Source organism: Lissotriton vulgaris, chromosome 3_1 (assembly GCF_964263255.1).
Source record: "Lissotriton vulgaris chromosome 3_1, aLisVul1.2, whole genome shotgun sequence".
NCBI lineage: Eukaryota > Metazoa > Chordata > Amphibia > Caudata > Salamandridae > Lissotriton > Lissotriton vulgaris.
The window spans coordinates 387,746,757-387,762,928 of NC_141689.1; positions in this window are offsets into that span (position 1 = coordinate 387,746,757).

A 16,172-nucleotide genomic window follows, 5' to 3' on the forward strand; every position below is an offset into this window, starting at 1 on the left:
CTGCTGATGATGTCACATATTACATCATTCATGACATGGTCAGTGACATCACTGATGACATCACTGATGACATCTCAAATGACATCACTGATGACATCTCAAATGATATCACTGATGACATCACTGATGACATCTCATTTGACATTACTGATCACATCACTGATGATATCATTTATGTGATAATACAATGAACATCTTCAGACTCTAATATAACCTTAGATACAATCAGTGTAAACAGACACTCACAGACTGTCACTTATCCATGGAGTTACTCACACACCTAGTCAGTCATGCAAAGAATCAATCACACCTCCATTTTCTCAACTATACAGTTATACACACCTTACTTATTCAAACATATACTAACACATATTTACTCTCTTATACAATCTCTGATACATGTTCACAATGATCCATACAGCCACTCACACATTCACTGGCTCTTATGCACAGTTATTTATATATGTCAACTCTCACATGTACTGTGTTTTACATATGTACTTACTTTGACATGTAGCACTGAGAAATCCATTCACTCACCAATACACTCAGGCAGACAGTCAACCGCCCATACAGCTGTTTCCACATGCACTTTTGAACCCATACATATAGTGAATCAACTGCTCACACATCTATGCACAGAGTCACACACCTCCCAGCCACCCACACACACACTCAGTCTCCCATACAAATACTTGGGCAACCAATCAATAACCCATATAGTTACTCATATAGCTACTGATCAACACATGCAGCAGTTCACAGAACAACAGACATAATGATGCACAAATTAAGACAGTTTAGTCACTAACCCATGCACTCAGTGAGACACATTTAATCACTCACTCATACAGTCAGTCATGCACCTACTAAATCCTTCATCCAGACACTTATACGTCCACTCATTCTTCAATATGTAAGACATATTTTAACTTTACAGAAACATACAGTCACTGGGTGTTGTCATCAGTGATGTCATCAGTGATGTCACTGACCATGTCATGAATGATGTAATATGTGACATCATCAGCAGTGGATTGCGGGTGCGCGATATATAGTTAGTGCAACTAACTATATATGCGAATTTCAATGGTTTTGTGCGAGTAAATTAAGGTTTTGTAAATGCTAATCCCTAACTATATATGGTCTATAACCTATGGTTTTTTCAGTGATTTTCAAGGTTTTGTAAATGCTAATTCCTAACTATATATGGTCTATAACCTATGGTTTTTTCGGTGAATTTCAATGGTTTTTTAATAGCAAATATCAAAAGCTGTAAAATGTCAAGTACGTGGTAGGTAAAAACATTTTCGTATTTATGCACGCTGATGTGCTTTCAACGCTGCCCCCCCCCACCATCTCTTTTCTTTTAGGAGTATTCTCTCTTTGCAGATAGTGAAGGGTAGGTAACGCAGGCCTTTGCCCCCGTTGTAATCTGTCGTGCCTGCTTCCCTCTCCATTTGATTGATTGTTATCCTAGCATTTATTGTTTTGGAATTGGTTCTCTTTGGTTCATTCTCTATTTACAAACAAGCACAGAGTCACAATACTCTGTTTAGTCTTTGCAGATAGTGAAAAATCATTAAAAAAACAAAAGGAATCAAGCAAAATCAGTAGGCCACTAATGGGATCTCTTTTTGACCTTGCCTAAATAGAAACATTATGAACAACCCCTCATGACAAATACGAAACTAGTTAGAGGACTGAGCTCGACACCATGATGGCTGCAAGACAGCTCGGCTCCGCCGCCGACCCCACCCAAAATAACGACAAACACTATGCAAATATTATAAATATATACAACACACCAGCAAAGTAACAGGCTAAAACGTTTTATTAAATAACTATTTACATGGCAGCCTGCTGCAACATCGATCCAAACAAGCCTTTGTATTTTGGGCTCAAAATAAACCATCAATAGTAAGATTTTCATAGGTGAGTGTAGGTTCATGGTTTTCCATCCACGAACTAAAAGCTTGGAGTGGGAGTGAAAGAAAAATAACTAGGTAAGGAGGAAGGCAGAGGTTGTGGGAAGGACTCTGGATATGGTATGTTGCTTGGTCCCTGAGATGCTTCGATGTCACTGCCTTGCACAAATGGCAAAAGTCCTGGATGTTGGGTGCAATAGTTAACGGTTCCGAGCAACGCTTATAACACTGTCTGAAGCTTATTTGCACCTGCTGCAGCTTCACTATTCTCAAAGTAACTGGGGGCTGTTTGTGGACCTGACTGCATTGGAAAACAATGTGATGCGGTGCCTCCCTGAACCACTTGACGGAGGCCCCCGAGATAATTGCGCCTGCTCCACACCTTGTCCCACAATCCGTTTGACCTGAAGACACGTCCTGCGGTGCCCTGGTCCGACCATCACATATACCTGCGCCAGGAGACGGCATGGGGTGCAGTAGAAGGGAGAGGCGGCGCGAACGAGCCTCCCCCACCTCCCCAGGTGGAGGTTTCTCAGCTACACCCCAGCGCTTCACTCGACCAGCTGACTTGCGCCCGCTCTTGCGACACAGTGCCTCGCTCGGCCAGCTGAATTGCGCCTGCTCTTGCTATTACAATGTCTCACCCGCCATCCAACGGAATTGCACCCAATCTTGCGGTACAGTGACAGGCGGCTGCTACGGAGCTCACGAAATGGCGGTCGGCTCCACAGGCTTGGGCCTGGCCTGCAAAGATGGCTCTAGGCAACCGTGGAACTCGGACACTTGACTGCTAGGGCATGGGCCCCATTCCCAAAAGAGTCCCCTCAGCCTTGAAGATTCTATAACAGTCACCGGGACCCCCGACTCCCGTAGACTTCCGGTGAGGAGCGTCTGCCATGATTGCTCGCGGAATGGCCACGACGTAGCCACAAGATGGTGGTGCTCTCATGTTGATGCCAGCTTCAGTCTGAAACATCCAGAAACACTGTAGACTACCAAATCGATCAGTTCCGGTGGAGCCCCAACGTGACCCGGTAGAGAGGAACTTGCCCTCCCCTATTTGACTGATGGTTCTTGTTGCCTGTCCCTTCTCTTGTTATTTAACAGAACTTTTTGGACTGCTGAAAGGGGTTGTGTTCCGACCGCTGGTTGGTGGAGACATTTTGACTATATTCTGGACCTGCGTTGTCGTGTAATGCGTCATATGACGCGACGCGTTAGCGCACCCGGAAGTGCTCCAGTGCGCAAGGCGCAGCTTCCCGGAAACGATCCAGAGCGCGGCGCGGCACGCAGCGCGTAACGTAAGCATAACAGGTCATGTGACTTGTTAATAAAACTTTTCATTGTTCATTTTACTTTTGTTATTCTAATGATGAAAGGCTTGGTCATATGACCTAAAAATAACGCTTTTCATTGCTTTCGAACATTTTCTTTTCCTAAATGATGAAAGCCCCACTTTTTTTTTCTCGCTCTGACTTGTAAAGCAAAGGACCCAGATGCATTTACAGTTTGTCACTAACAATGTTCCAGGCTAATGTATTTTCCCGGGAAATTTACAACTGTCCTGCAAGTAAAATATTCCTATTTCGAGAAAAAGGGCGTTTCTTCGTCCCATGAGGGAGCCGTTGAGCAAAAGAGGCTCGGCCTGCTGTCTCAGTCGCTGATAGGCATGAATATCGGATTCTTATTGATCACTTTATGTTGCAGGAGTGGAAAACACAACAGCCCTTGACCATTTATCTTTACTGCGTTCCTGCGTATTATACCTTTCAACCGTCATGTAATCGGGCCGCTTTATTTCACTTGCCTTTTACTCATTCGAAAACAGTGGCTATTATTCAAAACTATACCAAAAAAGGTACTACTACCATGTTTTGTTTTAAAAACCTTTATTTTGAAAATGTCAGTATACAAATACGGGCCTATAACCACGTGGGCCGGCCACGGAGCAAACTGGAATCGTATATGATGAGGGGACATTTACACTGTAGAAGAACATAACGAGCGGGCCATTAGGTTGCAAGAACTAAGGTGTCTAACAGTTGCGGAATCGGGGAACGTACATTTTATAATTAAAGTACGACAGGGCCAGTTACAATAAAATTATCTAGATATACATTTGCGGGCAAGTACCATGAGTGACGTTAATTCGAACTTTCAATAGTACAGTAAACTGCATACGTATCTTGTGATAGCAAGGTTGGACAACCAGTACACAACAAGGAGTTACGAGTCCCATTTATACCGGCGCCATTTTGTGCGAGGCCGGGCAGGTCCAGGATATAGTCAAAATGTCTCCACCAACCAGTCGGACTGAACACCTTTCGGCAGTCCAAAAAGGTTCCGTTAAATGACAACAGAAGAAATAGGCAACAAGAACAATCAGTCAAAAGAGGGGACGCTTTTGTGAATGGGGCCCATGCCCTAGCAGGCAAGCGTCCGAGTTCCAAGGTGTCCCAGGGCCATTTTAGTGGACCAGGCCCAAATCCAAAGAGCTGGCCACCATTTAGAGAGTCCTGTTGCAGCCGGCTATCGCTGCACCACAAGAGTAACCGCAATTCAGCTAGATAGCGGGTGAGTCACTGTACCGCAAGAGCGGGCGGAACTCAGCTGGATGGGGGGTGAGGCACTGTGCCGCAAGAGTGGGCGGAACTCAGCTGGAAGGCGAATGAAACGCTAAGAGGCGCCCCACTGCAGATGAGGTGCCTCCACCTGGGGAGGTGGGAGAGGGCAGTTTGCGCCGCCTCCCCCCCCCCGGGGGCACCCCATGCCGTCTTTCGGCACAGCATTGTAGGATAGCCACACCAGTGCGGCAAACTTGCTGGACACCACCTCAGTGCCATCCGGATCTCGGCGCGTTCGAGTCGCTGTACCGCAAGAGTGGGAGGAAAACAGCTGGATGGCGGGTGAGTCACTGTACCGCAAGTGCGGCCGCAACTCTGCTGAACGGCGAGTGAAACGGCAAAGGGCCACACCAGTGCTGCAACTTGCTGGACACCACCTCGGTGCCATCCGGATCTCGACGCGTTGTGCTGCCTTCGGCCTATTCGCACATCGGTCCGCTACTGACACCGCCTCACAGGCCAACGGATTTTGTAGGCTTTTTATAGCCCAAAGCCGCATAACAGGTCATGTGACTTGTTTATAAAACTTTTCATTGGTTCATTTTACTTTTGGTTTCCTAATGATGAAATGCTTGATCATATGACCTAAAAATAACACTTTTCATTGGATTGAAACATTTTTTTTTCCCAAACGATGAAAGCCCCACCTTTCTTTTTCTCACTCGGCAATCCAAAAAGGTTTCGTTAGATGACAACAGAGGGGACAGGCAACAAGAACCATCAGTCAAAAGAGGGGAGGGCAAGTTCTTCCCTACCGGGATCTCATGGGGTGGGGGTGGGGGCCTTGATCTACTGTAACTCCTTTGAAGAGGGGTGATTCTTTACAGTTGAGGCCATAAACTACATCCGCAGGGCTAGGTGATAGCCTGGGACTGGCCTGGACAATCAGACACAAAGGAAGAGGAGTGCCAGAGGGTGCGGTAGTGAATAGGGTGGAAGGGAGGTGTCGGGCGGGCACAGGGTGTGATTCTCAGGGAAGAGCAGCGCAGATGGGGGGAGGTTTATGGCCCATGCATAAGAGAGAGAGCGGGGGTGACCAATGCGTGGGGGAGATGCTTGCGATGGTGGGGAGCCATGCTGAGGATCGGCGGCGTGCAGAGAGTGGGTCTGGTCAAGGCATCTAAAATGGCTGCCGTGCACGACAAAAGTGTGGCATTGGAAAAAAATCAAGATGGCGCAGACAATGTTTATCAATACGGATTAATTTATAACAATCATTTTTAACAATATATTTACTCGCAGTGTCAAAATGGCGGTCAACACTTCCCGATTTCCTTCGAATCGAACGTTAACAGACGTCACGATCGGGGTCGTGCAGAGAGTGGGCCTGGTCAAGGCATCTAAAATGGCTGCCATGCACGACAAAAGTGTGGCATTGGAAAAAAAGCAAGATGGCGCAGACAATGTTTATCAATACGGATTAATTGTATAACAATTATTTTTAACAATATATTTACTCGCAGTGTCAAAATGGCGGTCAACACTTCCTGATTTCCTTCGAATCGAACGTTAACAGACGTCACGCAGCAAAAAAAAAAAAAAAAAAAGCTCACGCGCAGCCGCTGGAAGACAAGTATCAACATATATGAGCAACCTCAGCCACCCTCAGAAAACATAGGGGGTCAGGATACGTCTCCCGTGCCTCCTTATACCCATTTCTCACATTGTTTTTCCTGCATATTGTAGTTTAATTAAAACGAAACACAAAATGGCGAATTCCCGTTTCGCGTCCCGATTCGCTACCCGGTTCGCGAACCGGAAAGCGCTTCTACCGTAAAAAATATTTTTTTTTATTTGCCACACGGGACCCTTTAATAACCCCAACATCATTCCTAGGGGGTCAAGAAGGGTCTACCTTGCCCCCTTTCATTAAATTCCCCCTTCATTTTTCTCCTCTTCTTGTCTCTCGATCCTACCGAGAGACAAGATGGCGGCCGCTCCGGACTGTTTAGAATGTTGACAGACACCGGAGAGCCAATCAGCTTCGCTTCGCAAAGCTCCGTTACGCGAAAAGTTCGCGAACCGGAGCGCTACCCGGGACGCTGTCACAGATATATCTGTTTTTTAAAACATTAATTTCTCAAAATCCACTGGAGCACATATATTGAGACTCAGCAAAGGCACATCGGGCTAACAGTTCCTACAATTTTGCAAAGTTTCGTGCAAATCCATTCAGCCGTTCGAGCTAAAAGTGAGGCCAACCGCCCTATGGAAAACTCAATGTTAAAAACGCGTTTTGGGACCCCCCTTTTTTCTCGGCCCCCCCTTGACGAAACCCCCCCAAATTTTCAGGGGCTGCTCAGAAACGAAATGTGCCGATTCCGTCCACAAACGCTAAAGTTATTAGACATAGGATTTTCAAAAGTCAAAAGTCCCATAGAGAAGAAATCCTAACTATATATACCTACTGGCGACCGCCAGTAGGTAATATATATATATATATATCCTCAATAACAGTACCTCCTGCATAAAATTCACACACACCATAAATCATAACAGAGCTGTTTTCTTGGACACAGAGGTGTACATAAACCACAATCAAATACACACCACACTCCACCGCAAAAAGACAGCAACAAATGCCACATTGGAAGCGACCAGCTTCCACCAGCAGTCCTTAATATCAAGTATTCCGTACGGTGAATTCCTCAGATTGAGGAGAATCTGCAGTGAAAATACGGAATGGCAGGATCAGAGTGCCAAATGCATAAACCGCTTCCAAAAGAGAAAATACAATAGAAAAATTGTACAAAGATGCTGGGAAAAGGCAAACACAACTACGAGAACGGAGTGTCTAAAAAAGAAACAAAAACAGATAAATGTGGAGGAAGAACCCATCAGACTTATACTAGATTACAGTATAGAGGCAAAGGAAGTAAACCGCATTCTGAGAAAGAACTGGAAAATTCTCCAATTGGACCAAACAATTGGTCACAGAATGGGCAACCACCCAGTCATAACCTACAGGAGGGCGAAAAATCTGCAGGACCAGCTGGTCCACAGCCATTTCCAAACAACCAAGAAAAAGACTAACTGGCTACAAACACGGGGCTTCATCAAGTGCTATAACTGCAAGGTATGCGAAATTGCGAAACCCACCACAGAACTCACAATGCCAAACAAGAAAGTTTGGAAAATTCAAGAATGCATAACCTGTAATAGCAAGTATACTATTTACATGATCGAGTGCCCCTGCAACAAAAGGTACATTGGTAGCACCATTTGCGAATTGAAGAAAAGAATTCTGGAGCATGTGCGGGCAACAATTCACAGAGATAGGAGTAATGCTGTTGCCAAGCACATGGAGGCACAACACAATGGGGACTGGAAGCAATTACGCTTCTGGGGTCTGGAAACGATGGCTCTCTCGGACAGAGGAGGTCACATGGAAAAACTTTTGAGACGCAAGGAATCCAGACACATCCTATCATTCCGAACCATGACCCCATTTGGCCTCAACCAGTCAGAAGAACTTTATATTCACTTGTAATGGACTCTAACAACATGCAATAACCATCATGCTATAATTGTTTTGCTTCCTCCCGCTCTTTCCAGATTTTATAATTCTCATCCTTATGAATTTATTTTAATTTTATTTTTACCCTTGCACTTCACTTTCCCTCACTCTTTGGCACAAAGGCTCACCGAACATATAGCCCACCAGAGGGCAGTACCCTCATTTGTCCCCACGGAATGGCAATGGACTATAATTGCCCATGCAACTGTGATACCTCGCATGTACCCAGTAATTGAATAGACAAATACAAATCCCATAATGCAGTTAATTGTGGTAGATCGAAATGCCCACTGGAGGGCAGGACTCTTAAGTTTTAAGATTATACATTTTAGTTTGAAGTCTCAACTTACATGATACACTGTGATAAATGTTATTCAAAATGATTGAGAACCTTTGAAATGCAATTGGTGAATTTATGTTTTGCAATTGTGCTGAAAACTACAAATCCCACAATGCTTGTAAATACACCCCCAGTGGGCGGTACCTGCAATGTTTTGGGGAAGGTTTTAAAACAGTGTGAGCCTTGCACACAAACTGACCGTGAGCAAGACAGCGGACGCTGTTGAAACGCGTTGGTGTTTGTTGTTTTTTTGACCCCATGGATAAATAAATCACCATGAAACCTCAAATGCAGTGAAGTGCTGGAATTGATTTTAAAAGCGACTCCATATTCTTGCCCTTGAGGGGAGAGAAATTGTGCAAATATATAGCAGTTGGGCTCAACTGCAGGAGCGACGCGACCACATCTGTAGCGCTGAATTGGGGAAGGAGAGAGCCATAAGGAAGTGATATATATATATATATATATATATATATATATATATATATATATATATATATATATATATATATATATATATATATATATATATAAATTCTATGGCAAAATGAAATCCCTCATTTTGTTTCTTTTCAAATTAAATGTATTAAGTGTTACCACTTTATTCCAATCAAGATGACTTCAGGTGTGCCATACTTTTGTCATAAGTAAGACTGTTATCATTCTAGTTGTTCTTTAGAACACTCTGGGACATTCTGTCATTGGGCTATAGTTGGTCTACATCTGGTTGATATTTGGGCTACATTTGGGCTTTTTTGTCTCTGGTGGCCATCTTGGGAGACTGCATATCAGAATGTTTTAATGAAATATAAGAGGATTTGAGAAGTCACTCAAAATGTGCCCTAATTTTTCTTTCTTCAGCACTAATCATAATTTCTATGGCAAAATGAGCCCCCTCATTTTGTTCCTTTGCAAATTAAATGTTTTAAGTGTTAACACTTTATTCCAATCAAGATGACTTCAGGTGTGCCATACTTTTGTCATAAGTAAGACTGTTAGCGCTCTAGTTGTTCTTTAGAACACTCTGGGACATTCTGTCATTGGGCTATAGTTGGGCTACATCTGGCTGATATTTGGGCTACATTTGTTTTTTTTGTCTCTGGTGGCCATCTTTGGGCTACATTGGGCTACATTGGGCTTCATTTGGGCTCTAACATATATATAGCCCAATGTAGCCCAATATATATTTTTTCAAAGTTAATTTTCGTAGAAACCACTGGAGCATATATCTTGAGACATAGCAAAGGCACATCGGGGTACCAGTCCCTACAATTTTGCCAAGTTTGGTGGAAATCCATTCAGCTGTTCGGGCTAAAAGTGAGTTCGACCGCCCTATGGAAATTAACATGGAAAAAAACACGTTTTAGGACCCCCCTTTTATCTCGGCCCCCGCTTGACTAATCCCCCCCACATTTTCAGGGAAGGAGCGGAGCGGGCCACAAACTTTTAAAAATTCGCGAAGATTCGTCCACCAGCGCCAAAGTTATTCTCAATAGAATGTTGCGGATTTCCTATGGAAAGTAGATCCTAACTATAACTACCTACTGGCGACCGCCAGTAGGTAATATATATATATATATATATTCACTGAAAAAACCATAGGTTTCACACCAGTTATAGTTAGCTGGAAATTTTACTGACATAAAACCATTGAAATTCCCACGTTATAGTTAGTTGGACTCACTATAACTTGCGCACCTGCAATGCACTGCTGATGATGTTACATATTACATCACTCATGACATGGTCAGTGACATCACTCATGACATCACTGATGACACCATCCGTGTGACAGACTGACAGATCTCCTTTCAGTGTAATGTAACCCTTGAATCACATATTGAAAAATAGAAACTAACATTTTCAAAAAAATGGAGATACCCATACCAGTTACAACAACCAATTCAGTAATTCCACCATATACACATCCACTCATTCAGCAACAGTTTCTATATAGTCACTCATACATATACTCACTCATCATATGTAGTGATACACATATACATCCTGTTACACACCGACAGTCATCCAAAAGTTACTCACACACATACTCACACATGCAAATAAACTATTGAACATCCATTTATTTGCATATACAACTATACACACACTAGCACATTACTTCTATGGAAACTTACACATACTTACTCTCTTAAACAATCACTTATAGTAAGAGATACTTATTTAAACAGAATCTCTTTCAATCTCTCACTCTCACATATACTCACTTATATACATCAATACTCACATATACTGGATTAAAACATATGTAGTTACTCATAAAGACACTAGTGAGGCAGGCATTCACTCACTAACACACACATATACACACTCATCCACCCATACAGTCCTGCACACATGCTGTCTTCAAAACACATACAAACAGTGAGTCAGTCACCAACCCATGCAGCCACTTATAAACAAAGTGAAACACTGATACATATATTTAAATATTTAAAAATTACTCGCTAATATATGTATTCAATAAGATACACTTAATAAGCCAGTTAACCAATCAATATTTTATTTAAAAAAATCCATTTACACACTTATTTAAACATTTATTCTTCCATCGACCTTTTTCATATACATATATAAAACATATTTATTTTTCAGAAAGACACACATTTACTGGATGGTGTCATCAGTGATGTCATGAGTCATGTCACTAACAAATTTCATATGTTTTTCAAATGCTAATTCCTTTCTATATCGAGTTTCTAACCTACGATTTTTTTATAAATTTGCTGTTTTGTGTAAGTATTAATTAATATTATTATTATTATTTTTTTTATCATTTTTTCCTGGGGCGCTCTGGGTGCACGCTCTGGTAAGCTCTCCGGAAAGCGCACCCAGAGCGCTACTTTCGTTCGTGAAAAAAAATATGAATGAAAAGTAAATAATAACGCAAGACATTTAGTACCATACATATAAAAGCAGTTTTTTTTAATAAGGAAATGAAAATGATTTTGCATTTCCATGAAACTATCAAAACGTCATTTCGGCGCACCCCGGAAGCGCCTACGTTCGCGCCGCGTATGCGCCTACGTTCGCGCCACGTGTGCGCCCCTGAAGCGCCTATGTTTGCGCCGCGTATGCACACCCGGAAGCGGTCTGGTGCGCGCAGCGTCAGCGCGTCAAGTCATGTGACCTTAAAATAACACTTTTCATTGGTTGCTAACAGTTTTTTTTACAAAGAATGAAACCCATTTCCTTCACTTCTTCTTTCACTTTTGTGACTGAAAGACCTGCCTTTTTGCTCTTACATCTTTCTGGGTTAATAATGGCTGCCAGACCATCCAGCAGTGATGATGAGCATAAATTCATCGATGAAGAGCCTCCTCAGCCAAAGCAGAAGGAGCATTTCATTTGGAATTTTTTTTCAATACCAGCTGACCAGAAGAAGGTGAATGCTCCAAAAGTGGAGTGCAGGATCTGCAAAAAAGTCCTGTCACGGGGTGACCCTAAAAAAAAATATTCTTTTGGGAACTTCACAATGATCCGGCATGTGGAGAGGAGGCACCCCCAGAATTTTGCCCGGGAAAGTGTCAGGGCTCTGTTCCCAGTGATGGGGCCTCTACATCCACCGGAGGAGCAACTACTTCTGGAAGGGGGCGATCGCAGGATTTGGTTCCTAATATACAACCTGCAATCAACAAAGGTGTCCTGAAATGCAGATACTGCGATCAACTCCTTACCTATAGGGAGCAAAGTGTCCTGCTCATGGTTCGAGCAATGGAGAACCATCACTGCCGTTCCCAGCCCTAATTTTTTTTGTTTTTTTTGCTCCTGTTGAGCAGTTTCCATTCCCTGTTTTTGTTTCTGTTCTTAAAAAAAAGAAGAAATAAAAAAGTTCTTTTCAGAACTACCTCCAATTCTCATCAAAGAGCTATATTCTTAAAAAAAATGAAAAAGAGTAAGTGAAGTGGAGTGCATTCATAATGGAAAGGAAAATAAGTAAGAAAGAACAGAAAGGTATGAGAGGAGAAAGGAAGTGAAGTAGGGGGACTGAAAGAAGGTGAGTGTTGGGAAAGAAAGTAAGGAGAAGAAGAGTGAATATGGGGAATGTGGATATTCAAAGAAAATGTTGAAAAGGAATGGGGGTGTGGAAGGGTAAGAAAAGATGCATTGCTGGAGTTGAAGACTGAAGGCCTCATTTAAGAGGCCATGCGTCACTTTAACGCCACCAGAGCGTCACTTTTTGTGACGCATCAGCACAGTAAAAAATGCACCTTATTCAGTCATATTTACAAAGTGACGCATCTAGGTAGATGCGTCTCTTTGTAAGCCCCTGTGCCACATTATTCCTTCATCTGGTGTAATGTATGCAAAAGGGACGTATTGACACAAGAAAGGGTCGTAGAGGTGAAGCAGTGAAATCTATGAGATATCACTGCGTCACTTTTATGACGCTGTTGCGTCCAAATATTACGCCTGTTTTACAGCAGACGTGCAGGCCCTTTCACATGGGGCCTGGCCCCATGTGAAAGGATGCATTGCTGGGGTTGCTTCATTTTTGAGACACACTCCAGCAATGCATCACTTTTGCGCTTACAGATACGTCTGAAATACTGACGTATCTGTAAGAACTTCCAACATAATACGTCATGAATTTAATATGACGCATGAGTAGAAGACTGAAGGCCTCGTTTATGAGGCCATGCGTCACTTTAACGCCACCGGAGCGTCACTTTTTGTGACGAACCAGTGCTGTAAAAAATGCAACTTATTCAGTCATATTTACAAAGTGACGCATCTAGGTAGTTGCGTCACTTTGTAAGCCCCTGCGCCACATTATTCCTACGTCAAGTGTAATGTGTGCAAAAGGGACGTATTGACGCAAGAAAGGGTCGTAGAGGTGACACAGTGAATAAACTGGGGGCCTCATTTCTGAAAAGTAACGCATCACTGTGTGAAAACAGCGATGCGTCACTTTTCACTGCGCACTCCTTAAGACATTCCTGATGCGTCATATTTAATGTATGACGCATCATGTCGCAAGGAGTTACAGATACGTCAGTATTTCTGATGTATCTGTTAGCGCAAAATTGACGCATTGCTGGAGTGTGTCACAAAAGTGACGCAACTCCAATAATGCGTCCTTTCACATGGGGAAAACCCCATATGAAAGGGCTTGCGTTAGTCTTACGCCTGCTGTGAGGCAGGCGCAAGATTTTGACGCAACAGCGTCCTAAAAGTGACGCAGTGAAATCTCATAGATTTCACTGCGTCACTATTATGAGGCTTTTTGCGGGGAAACGCCCCCTCTGCATACATTATACCTGACGCAGGTATAATGTAGCGCAGGGGTTTAAAAAGTGACGCATCTACCTAGATGCGTCACTTTTTAAATATGGCGCAACGAGGCGCATTTTTTACACCGCTGGTGAATCACAAAAAGTGACGCACCTGCAGGGCGCAAAACTGTCACAAGGCCTTCATAAATCTCATGAATCGAAAAAAAAGTATTTTTTTTTTTTGCTCCGCGGGACCCTATTATAGCCCCCACATCAAACCTAGGGGATCAGGGGGGTCTACTCTGCCCCCTTATAGTCATTCCCCCTTGTTTTTATGCCACCTCTTGTGTCATAAAAACTTTGGCGCCGGTTGATGAATCTGCCTGAAAATTTCTTCAAATTTGCCTCGCAGCGCTCCGCTCCTTTGCCTGAAAGTTGGGGGGAATTTGTCATGCAGGGGTCGAGATAAAAGGGGGGTCCCAAAACGTGTTTTCCCCATGTTAATTTCCATAGGGCGGTTGAACTCACTTTTAGCCCGAACGGCTGAATGGATTTCCACCAAGCTTGGCAAAATTGTAGGGACTGGTAGCCCGATGTGCCTTTGCTATGTCTCAAGATATGTGCTCCAGTGGATTTTGAGTAATTTAGGTTCAAAAAAATATATATATCTATAAGCGCGCCCCGGTACGCGCACCGGGGCGCGTACCAGGGCGCTACGCGAGTTCGCGCGCAGAAAGCTGATTGGCTCTCGGGTGTCTGTCAACATTCCAAACAGTCCGGAGCGGCCGCCATCTTGTGTCTCGGTAGGATTGAGACACAAGAGGTGGCAAAAACAAAGGGAGAAATGACCAAAAGGGGGCAGAGTAGACCCCCCTGACCCCTTAGGTTTAATGTGGGGGCAACAACGGGCCAGCGGGGGGAGCGCCCGGTATGCGCACCGGGGAGCGTACCGGGGAGCGTACCATAGGGAAAAAAGAATGACAGAGTTTTTAGAAAATGTAGCTTTTTTTTATAAATTGGAGGTAGTTCTAAAAAGAATTGTTTTTTTTCTTCTTTTTGTTTTATATTTTTGTATTGTTTTTTTGAACATTTTGATCTTTTTTTGGCTTTTATGAACAATTTTATATTTTTTTTGTTATTTTTATGGGGAGAAACAAAAAACAGGGAATTGTAAACGGCTCAACAGGAGCAAAAAAAAATCAGGAAAAAATTTAAGGTTTTTTGGGGCAATTGTGGTTGTCACCAGCACGGTTGATGAGTTTCATGCTTTGCTCACCATAGGTAATTGCTTTACCACAAAATATACAACTGATTTTTTATTGCCCAAACTGGGGTTGTATGTTTGGGACCATCTCCCTTGTCTCTTGACCAGATGGACTGGGTTGCTTACTTTTGGAGGTGCTGGGGGAAGATTGGGGAGGGTTTCTGGCCAGTTCTCTGACCCCTGTCGCAGCATAGTTGTTAGGGTGCCGGCGTTGCATGTGGCGAATCATGGTGTTATTGCCAAAAGAGTACTTTTTGTTAGGGTTCCCCCTTGAAAGTTCAGTGCCACAGATTAGGCAAGCAACCCTTGGTGCATTCACTTTTTGAGGTCCTTTGGGATTGAAAAAAACTCCCAGATAATGTGCTGCTTTGGCCTATATGAGGTATTATCTTCTGACAGGAACCTCCTCCTCTCCTCCTCCTCCTCCTCCTCCTCTTCTTCATCTCCACCACTGTGGTGTTGTGGTGGTCCTCTTGGTGGTGGTGGTGGTGGTGGCTGAGATGCTCCTGCTGCTGCTGCTACTGAAGCCATTTCTGAGTACAAATTAGTAATAGCTCTGGAAACAGGTCTTCCTCACTCAAAGTGAAAAAGTGAGAATGAGGAAAAAAGGTGGGGGCTTTCATCATTAGAAAAGAAAAACTGTCCTGAACCAATGAAAAGTGTTATTTTCAGGTCACATGACCAGGGCTTTCATCATTTGGAAACCAAAACTGTCCTGAACCAATAAAAAGTGTTATTTGTAGGTCACATGACCCGACGCGCTTACGCGACGCGCCATGGGGCGCGTCGCGTAAGCGCGTCGGATGGTTATGTAGCGCGATCGTATGCGCTCGAGTGCTTCGCGATACGTCACAATGATGTTTTCGTTCGCGGCAATAGCGCTAACGGGACGCTCACCGGTACGCGACCCGGGGCGTGCGGCAAGACTGCGCTTACCGGTGCGCTCACCGGGACGCGCAACGGGAGCGCTCCAGGGTAAAAAACACCCCCCCCCAAAAAAAATGAACAATATACATAAAAAAATAGTATTACATAAATATACAATATAGGATTCATTATAAAACATATTACATTTCATAGCTATAGAAAATTGCTATTAAAAAACCTTTGAAATTCACTGAAAAAACCATAGGTTTCACACCAGTTATAGTTAGGAATTAGTATTTAAAAAACCTATGAAATTCACTAAAAAACCATAGGTTTCACACCAGTTATATTTAGGAAATAGCATTTAAAAAACCTGTTAAATTCACTGAAAAAAC